This window comes from Mytilus galloprovincialis, chromosome 4, assembly GCF_965363235.1.
Source record: "Mytilus galloprovincialis chromosome 4, xbMytGall1.hap1.1, whole genome shotgun sequence".
Classification (NCBI taxonomy): domain Eukaryota; kingdom Metazoa; phylum Mollusca; class Bivalvia; order Mytilida; family Mytilidae; genus Mytilus; species Mytilus galloprovincialis.
The window spans coordinates 3621685-3631054 of record NC_134841.1 but is presented as its reverse complement, the minus strand read 5'-3'; the positions used below and the strand labels follow the sequence as shown (position 1 = coordinate 3631054).

General features: G+C 32.0%; 1 long non-coding RNA gene across 1 annotated transcript; it reads left to right on the top strand.

The window, feature by feature from the left end:
* Window positions 1-245: 245 nt before the first annotated feature.
* On the top strand, window positions 246-7728 carry LOC143071151 (uncharacterized). The gene is made up of 2 exons (XR_012976808.1): window positions 246-373; window positions 5525-7728. It is a non-coding gene; the product is annotated as an uncharacterized LOC143071151 (long non-coding RNA).
* The last annotated feature ends 1642 nt before the right edge of the window (window positions 7729-9370 follow it).

Below are 9370 nucleotides of genomic sequence, written 5' to 3'. Positions count from 1 at the left end.
GGAAAAAATATTGCACATTTTGTCCAGTATTACTTAGAATTAAAATTTTTCGATATAATTATTAAGAATTATCTAGATATTTACATGCTTAAACAAATATGTTAAGAAGCAGAATTGAAGTGTGGAACTATAAGTGTCATGAAAGAATCAACAAAGAGTTTTAACATTCATTTTATTAATCCACGCTTAGAATATGTATACATGTAATTGTTTTACTCTATATTCCTGTAATATGACTTAAACGATTACGATCTAAAGCGGATCATTATGTGTATTAAACATGTTCTTATAGTTTACAGTGATTAAAACAAATCTAGTAATAAAACAGTTAGAACTAAATTCCTTTAGAACAGACAGGAGTAACTTTAATAAGGTAAAATTATTATGTTATCAATTTTATATTTTTTCTTGTTATTCTACTGAGAGGAAAGAAAGAAATTATCATGAACGATTTATATATAAAATCAAGTAAAAATTACTTGGAATTTTGAATCGATATTTATCAAATGACAGTTTTTTTATGAAAATTTGAATATATTCTGTAACAGTACTTCACATAAAAGGAGATTTAGAGCTGCTAGCGACACATAAAACAAGGTTGATTTAACCTAGTTGTACTAGTGACACACACAATAGGGTTTATTTAGGTTTGTCCGTATTTCAAATATTTTAGAACACGATAATATGTTGGCATACATTGATATTGTTAGACTGGATTTAAATGTCTATAATAAAAGGTTATTTTATTTAAATCTACTTCGTAGTTAATTTAGCACTATAAATTTCTGTGAAACTAGCAAATCAGAGTGCCAAATTCTAAAGGCATATAATAAGTTGGGAAGATGGTCATCTACACGTTTATACCTTTCCAGTATAACAATTGAAGTGATACTGTTAATAATGATATTACTGTATTTATGTTAAAATTAGGCTTTACACTGGCATGTCCCTGTGAATAAACAAGATTGTACTTTTTGTCTTTCGTCATTTTTTTTTAATGTATTTGCTTTATAATGATCTGATTTGTCTAGTTCTCTGTACTACTTTATACAGTGTGTTCTATTCTGATTTGTCTAGTTCTCTGTACTACTTTATACAGTGTGTTCTATTCTGATTTGTCTAGTTCTCTGTACTACTTTATACAGTGTGTTCTATTCTGATTTGTCTAGTTCTCTGTACTACTTTATACAGTGTGTTCTATTCTGATTTGTCTAGTTCTCTGTACTACTTTATACAGTGTGTTCTATTCTGATTTGTCTAGTTCTCTGTACTACTTTATACAGTGTGTTCTATTGTTAAACTGTTTCACCACTGTCACCGATTACTTATATAGCAATCAAATACATGTTTTACCCTTTAGATTATTTATAAGCTATAGAATAGATCGTTGGTTTTCCCGGTTTAATGGTTTTACATTACTAATTTTGGGGCCCTTTATAGCTTGCTGTTCGGTGTGAGCCAAGGCTCCGTGTTGAAGGTCTTACCTTAACCTATAATGGTTTACTTTTATAAATTGTTATTTAGATTGGAGAGTTGTCTCATTGGAACTCATACCACATCTTCCTATGTCTATTTTCTTTGACTTTTTTCATATTTAGTCACAGGTCTCAATTTTTCCCCTATACATACCCCAATATAACACAAGGTATATAGGAAAGAAAATTTCAAAGACGAGTGCAAGTGTATTAAGTTATTATTCCTTGTAATTTTATATACATGTAGTTTTACGTTTTGTTAATTGATGAACCTTTAGATGTTCACATCCATGTCCTATGGTCATCGATGCACTTTTGTGTCTCATTGGCAATAATATCACATCTCCTTATTAAAAGATAAATAAATATATACATAAATATTAATTAACGTCATGTCATTTTTAATATACAGTAACTGTTAATTACATGCATGTTTCAAATGATGATATAATGTACTTTTACATGTAAATATAAAAGTGCAAGGAACAAATAAACAAAAAAATAATTCGAAATAAATAGCGTACATATTAATGGAATAGAATGCTTAAGTGACCTTGATGTTTTTAAAACACTTTGATTCTTTGATCTATTGGCTATTGTGATAAAACCGTCATTTTATCATTAAGTGATTCCAATAAAACTATTTGTTAATTTAGCTTATTTCCCTTTATATAGTGCGTTTTTTCTCATATCAATACAATTACATTTATAGGTTACCATTTTGTTTGCACCAGATGCGCATTCAATGTCTTAACAGTGATACTCGAGGCCAAAATATTTGATAATTCAGAGCTGATTTAAAAGATGAAGAGCTATATAAACCCAAAAGGACAAAAAATAGACGGATCTTTCAGTTATTGAGAGGCTATCAATATAAGTGTATCATATACGGACAAGGCAATGTTAATTATAGAAATAGAATGGCAGTTATAAAACACAAATATTATTGAAAAGATCGACTTGAATATATGTGAAATATTTTTCACTGGACAATTAGAAAAAAAGAAAATACATTAACTACAGAATACTTTGGTTCCCTGAAAACCATTCCATCAAGTTCCAATGAATTTAAAATGTTGACCTGAATATTTCTGTTGCATCGACAAATTAATCGTTGGTCAATACAGAAACTCATATTTTTTACAATTTGCATAAATGTTGTTTGTTCATAAAACTGTTTAAAGCGTGAATAATCAAAACGATCACAATGTCTTATTTAAAAGCTTCGTTAGTTTAAAAACCCGAATATAAACAAATCAAAGTGTTCTTTTTCATGACTCCGTCTTTCCTTTCACCCCCTTGAATAAAAATAAAAACATTTTTTTTCTGTTATTTTCTATATTATAATTTTGTAAAAAGAAACTTGGGCGTTGATTCTGTACATTTTTTTTTATTGAAAGATGGCATAAATCAATCGGTCGGCTACGTTTCTTGTGCAAGATTACTTTCAAGATACTGTAATTATTCTTCAAAGTATTTAAAAAAAATGTTTGCTTGTGTTTTTGTGTTGTTTGATTTGTTTTGATTATCAGTTATACTGGGTTTTTTTCTGTAGTGGTTGCTCGTTCTTTTTTTGTACCCTATGAAATTACAAATGAGATTCTTTTATTTAACCTTATTGTATAGCATTTGTGAACAAAACTAGGCTAACAAAAGAATAATTTAACCTTTATTTTGTTTTAACTTTCTCTTGTGGGACTTTATATATTTAACAACCATGAATAAAATAGAACACACAGTTTATTTAATAACGGAAACAAACAATATCTCATTTCACGGGACCATATTTAGTAGTTGTGATCAATACCTCAAATTCAATTAATGTTAGTATATATAAAAGAAAGAAGATGTGGTATGAACTCCATTTAGACAACTCTCAGGCCGAGATTAGACGATGTACGAAGTCAACAACTCGATAACCCATTATACGGCCTTCAAAAATGAGCAAAACCAATACGGGATTTTGTAAGCTATAAAAGGCATGGACCGAATTGAAATGTAAAAAAATTCAAACAAGAAAACTAACAGCTTGATTTATGAAAAAAAACAAGAATGCGTCCATAGTACACGGATGCCCCATCCGCACTATCATTTTCTATGTTAAGTGGACCGTGAAATGAAACTTTGGCATTAAAATTAGAAAGATCATATCATAGGGAACATGTGTACTAAGTTTCAAGTTGACTATACCTCAACTTCATAAAAAAACTACCTTGACCAAAAACTTTAACCTGAAGCGGGACAGACGGGCGAACGGACGAACGAACGGATGAACGGACTGCTGAACGGCCCAAAACATAATGCTTATAAATGGGGCATACTTGAAAAATCAATAAACAAAAGCCAAATATGGTATACATCATCAAACAACAACCACAGAATAGCAGGCAGCTGACTTGGGATAGGCACATACAGAATGTGGCGTGGTTAAACATATTTGCCTATTCCTTACCATAACACGGGACAGTGATGTTACAGAACGACATAAAAAAAAAATAAAAAAAAAATAAAAAAACAGTTGGAAATTGACTTAACTCATCAGACCGATACAATGCACAGAGAAACCAAACACAAAGTACAGACCTGAATAGTCACTGTATTTATATTGTTGAGCCCCATGAAGTTTTGAAAATAAAATGAATATCCAATGTAAGCAAAGAAGAAGTTAACATCATTGCAATATCATATTTTTGGTTGGGTATTTTCGAGGTACTGGTTCTAAATAAATGTCTACCAGAACTTTTTGCAATTGCATATGAGTGATTCAGTATGAAAAATCGGCGACAAACAATCACTAATCTCTTATTGGTTAACCAGTGTAAAAAAGTTATACTTGAACAATGTCCGTGTAAATCAGTTCTATGACTGGATTATAAGACTGGAATATATGACTTATCCCTACAATATAAAATTGAGAATGGAAATGGGGAATGTGTCAAAGAGACAACAACCCGACCAAATAAAAAACAACAGCAGAGGGTCACCAACAGGTCTTCAATGTAGCGAGAAATTCCCGCACCCGGAGGCGTCCTTCAGCTGGCCCCTAAACAAATATATACTAGTTCAGTGATAATGAACGCCATACTAATTTCCAAATTGTACACAAGAAACTAAAATTAAAATAATACAAGACTAACAAAGGCCAGAGGCTTAAAATTCTCACTGGACTTTTTTTATAATATTCAAATTAATTTTGAATTATTGGTGATTTAAATGTGTTTCAAGTGTGATGTGAGCCAAATTAAATGTGAGCCAAGGCTCCGTGTTGAAGGCCGTACTTTGACCTACAAAATGTATAATGGTTTTCTGTTTACACATTGTGACTTGGATGGAGAGTTGTCTCGACTTGGATGGAGAGTTGTCTCATTGGTACTCGTACCACATAGTCTTATAACTTACTATCAGTTTCATTTTTATATAAACATCGGTTACCGTCTGTCCTATTTGTTTTCCACTTTATGTTTTATCATTTATTATTAATCTGTTAATGCACTGTAAACAATCAATGCCGATAAATGTATTCGTGTGTAGAAATACCGCACTTTTTTTGTATTATATAATATAAACTTCTTCTCCAGTCTGAGAAATTAATTATGGACAAGCTCATGTAAGTCTGTAAGAATGTTAGAAGAAAACAATGCTACTTTATTAAGCATAAATTAAAATTATATTTTTGCGAGGGTTCGAATGGGCTTCCGTAATAAATGGTAGGCACCATTGTGAAATAAATATTCGGTTCAAGTTCAACTTCGTTGCTATGGTTTAAATTTATTGACTTCCAATCCGTAGGAATTCAACACTATTAATGATATTTCACTATTGCAAATATAGTAAATCAAATGAGGCGGAATGATAACTGTCAACAACTCTTGTTACATAAAACCATAAATAAAAACCGGAGTATATTTTGAATTTTGCAGTAAAATTGCTCTGTGAATTGTTATTCACAATGAACCTCGATGTTAAGTATTCCTCATTTTCCATTTGTATAAAAACCAAAATCATACTAAAACAAAAAGAGACGAATAATGATTTATTTTATTTTTCAGAAACAATGCCAACTGTGAGAGAGCGATCCTGCTCAGAAAAAGAGGTTCAAGCCATTAGATTTAATCATAACGAACAGCAATTTTTAGAAAAGAAAGTAAACGGACTGAAACAAGAGGGAGCATGCTCGATTCACCTCATAAATCAAACACACAAGAATATCAAAGTCAGCTATAAATCTTTGAAGGACAAAGTTTCAAAAATAAAAACTCATTTGAATGTTAAAGAAATTGAAGAATTTCGAAAGTTGGAAAACAACGGAAAAATTGAAATATTTAAATCAATTTCGAAACCAGATTCAGCAAGTCGAATTTCAACATACGCTAAAAGATTACAAATTGAATATGACGAAAATCAGTCGGCATCTGCCGCGAAACATAGCGATGATTTGATCCACATCAACCCTTTTAATGACGATGATGTGACACGGAAGGATCTACTGTTAAGACAAATAAGTGATCTCAACGATCGTTTTAATGCTGTACGAGAGAAAGAAAGAGCGTTTGAACATGGACTCGTTCCAAATAAATCAACGATAATTTCTGTCAAAACTAATAAGAAAATAATCAAAAGTGACAGTGATGACGAAACCGACCAGTGTGACAGACAACAAAGGGGAAATGTAGGACAATCCGAAACCTCTCTTAAAAATAATGTCTGTAGAAGGGAATCAGTGCTAAGACCGCTAAGACCGAGTACGGCATTTGCCTTTTCCAGCAATAAACCTGTACATGACGTAATACGACCAGCAACAAGTTTAGGCAATTGTAAATCTGAGTTATTTGAAAAAAAGAAAGACAAATCGTCGGCCATCAAACGATCAAAGAGTGTAAAAGTAGCTCCATCGAAAGAATCAGAATATACCCAAGAATTGAAAACTGTTAAAGGTCCCAAATCCAAATCTGTCAACAGAACAAAAAGTTTGAAAAAAGCCACATCTCTTGATAGTTCAACGGAGAAAGAAATAATACCGGAACTTGACGAGTCACACTTAGCGGTTAAGAGTTTCTGCTCTGAACCTACCTTTAAAACCGAAAAGAACCCAATTGATAACCTTAACTCTGAAGAAGGTACTGGTGATAAGCATGTATTAATCAACGTGAAAAAATGTTCCAATATATTGCCGGAAGAACAAACATATATCAAGACTTCAAAAGGAAAAAGACAAACTAAAAGATCCGGTAGTTTTAAGCATGGAACTTCAGTCACAGAGCATCATGTTTCCATTTGTAATAGCCCAGAAGGTCGAGGTAACAATAAAGCAAAACTTAAAAGACACCACACTGTAAAAGTAAGACCAACTACAGCCGTAAGCACCGGCTCAGAAAACAATTCATTACAACACACGATTTTTAAGAAAGGCTCAAAGGTCAGACCGTCAACAGCCATTAGCAGTTGCACAGAAAACAGTACACCAAGAAGTGCTGCAATGTCTGCACTATCTGGTAGAAGTGAAGCTGTGGCAAACATAATAGCATGCATGAATGGGCCACAGCATGCCCCATTTGATTGCCATGCCGCAGCAGAAAGAGTTGAGAAAGAACTGAATACAAAAACAATACTTGAAGAGGGCAGGACCAAATTTTTGTCACGTGACTCTGTTGAAAGTAATCTCGGACATGATTTACACCAAGAGTTAAGAAAAGAACTTATTCAAGAGGAAGAAAAAGAAGCAATTAAAATTGAGGATAAAATATGCAGTTTTATGGACAGATTAAACGAGAAGTTAAAGTCAGATAAGCCTACTAAAGAACCGTGGTTGGTACAGACATCAATGTTATCCGTGAACGATTCGTTGAAACGTCAATCGGATGTTCCTGAAATCAAACGTGTAAATATGAGAAGGCAAAATAAGTTTTCTGAAGAGGAAGAAAGAAAAATGAAACAGAATATGTACAGAAGATCATCTACAGCATGGAAAGATGTTAACAAATGTAGATATTTAAGGATCGAAGAAAGTAAAATAGACTTGTCCGGGATAAAAACGTTAGCTGCAGATCAGTTTTCATTGCTTAACAATCTGAAATATACCGGTTATGAGGCGGTTGTTTAGTTCGTAACATGAGAATGGTTTAATTAGTGCTATTTATCATTGGTGCATCCCATTTATGGCGTATTATATATCATAGAAAAACTAATTTTTGATACAACTAAATCTGAATTGTATTTAGTTCAGCTAACTACATAAATAAATGAAATTCAGTGATGTTTTATCCTTTAGTAAACCATATAAGAAGCATTTGTTTTTAGACAAAAAGAAACAATAGTGAAATGATTAAATCAACTTCATAGAGACGTTTGAATTGATCTTTATTATCACCACTATTTTTATAATTGTTTTTACATTCATCTTTTTTACCATTTATATGATCGTACATATAATATTCATATACATTGTTCCGTTTTAGTAGATGATTCGAACGTTGCGGTTCCGTCAATTAATAATGGCTTGACCATCTTCTATTTAGTTTTATCTACGACAATTAATGATGGCTTGACCATCTTTTGTCTCGTTTTATCTCCGACAATTAGTGATAGCTTGACCATCTTTTGTCTCGTTTTATCTCCGACAATTGATGATAGCTTGGTCATCTTCTGTCTTGTTTTATCTCCGACAATTAGTGATAGCTTGGCCATCTTCTATCTCGTTTTATCTCTGACAATAAATGATGGCTTGACAATCTTCTATCTTGTTTTACCTCCGACAATAAATGATAGATTGATCATAATCTATCTTGTTTTATCTCCGTTAATTTATGATGGCTAAACCATCTTCAATCTCGTTTTATCACCGACAATTAATGATGGCTTGACAATCTTCTATCTCGTTTTATCTACGACAATTAATGATGGTTTTGCCATCTTCTATCTCGTGTTATCTCCGTTAAATTGTGAGAGCTTGCTTGACCATCTTCTATTTCGTTTTATGTGGTATTATTGCCAAAAAAACAACTCTCAAAAAACAGACCAATGACGTAGAAGTTTTAAAACATACGGCCTGACAATGAGCAATATGATCAGCTATAAAGAGTACCGAAATTACAAATGTAAAGCAATTTAATCGAGAAAACTAAAGGCTAGATTTATGTACAAAATAATAAACGAAAACAGATATAAGGAGCAATGAACGACAACCTGGTCAGCGACGGACTTTAACAAGTAGCAAAACCATACTGTGTAGTCGAACGTAAATGACCCGGACAAAATGATAAACAATCCAAACAATTCATCTCCTTTTATAATATAAGTCGTTAATCCCCTTAAAACTCTAGCTGGTTGTATGATCTAGTAATCTAAATGTCTAATCCCCATTATATGTATATATTCGTGTACCTGGTAATACTTTGTTGCTGTTCACACTAGCAGATTAATCCTAATATCGACATGCACAAATCTGGATTAAAAAGTACAATTACAATAAACGGTTCGATTGTTATAATATTGTAAAGGTATTGTTTAATATACTTACAAAAAAAGAGCCATTTTATTACCTGGCTTCGTTAAATCATTTTACACGTTTTTCAGATTATCTAATTAATCACATAATCTGAAAAACGTGAAAATGATAATCTAAATACTAAGCAATATCAATGATTTAAAGGTTTGAAAAGAAATCAAACGTCAGAACCATTCGATTATTGCCTTTTGGTTTTTATTTGAAAATGGACGAAGTTTTAAACATTAAAAAAAAATGCTATCGTGGTAATTATGATTATACAGTGTATGTATAATATTACGGAAGCGTATTAGCGCCACACATTTTTTTTTTTATTTTTCTTCCTATGTTTGCGTTATAACAAGGCAAAATCATTATAATAAATATGCATAGGAATAATGGAATAATTGAA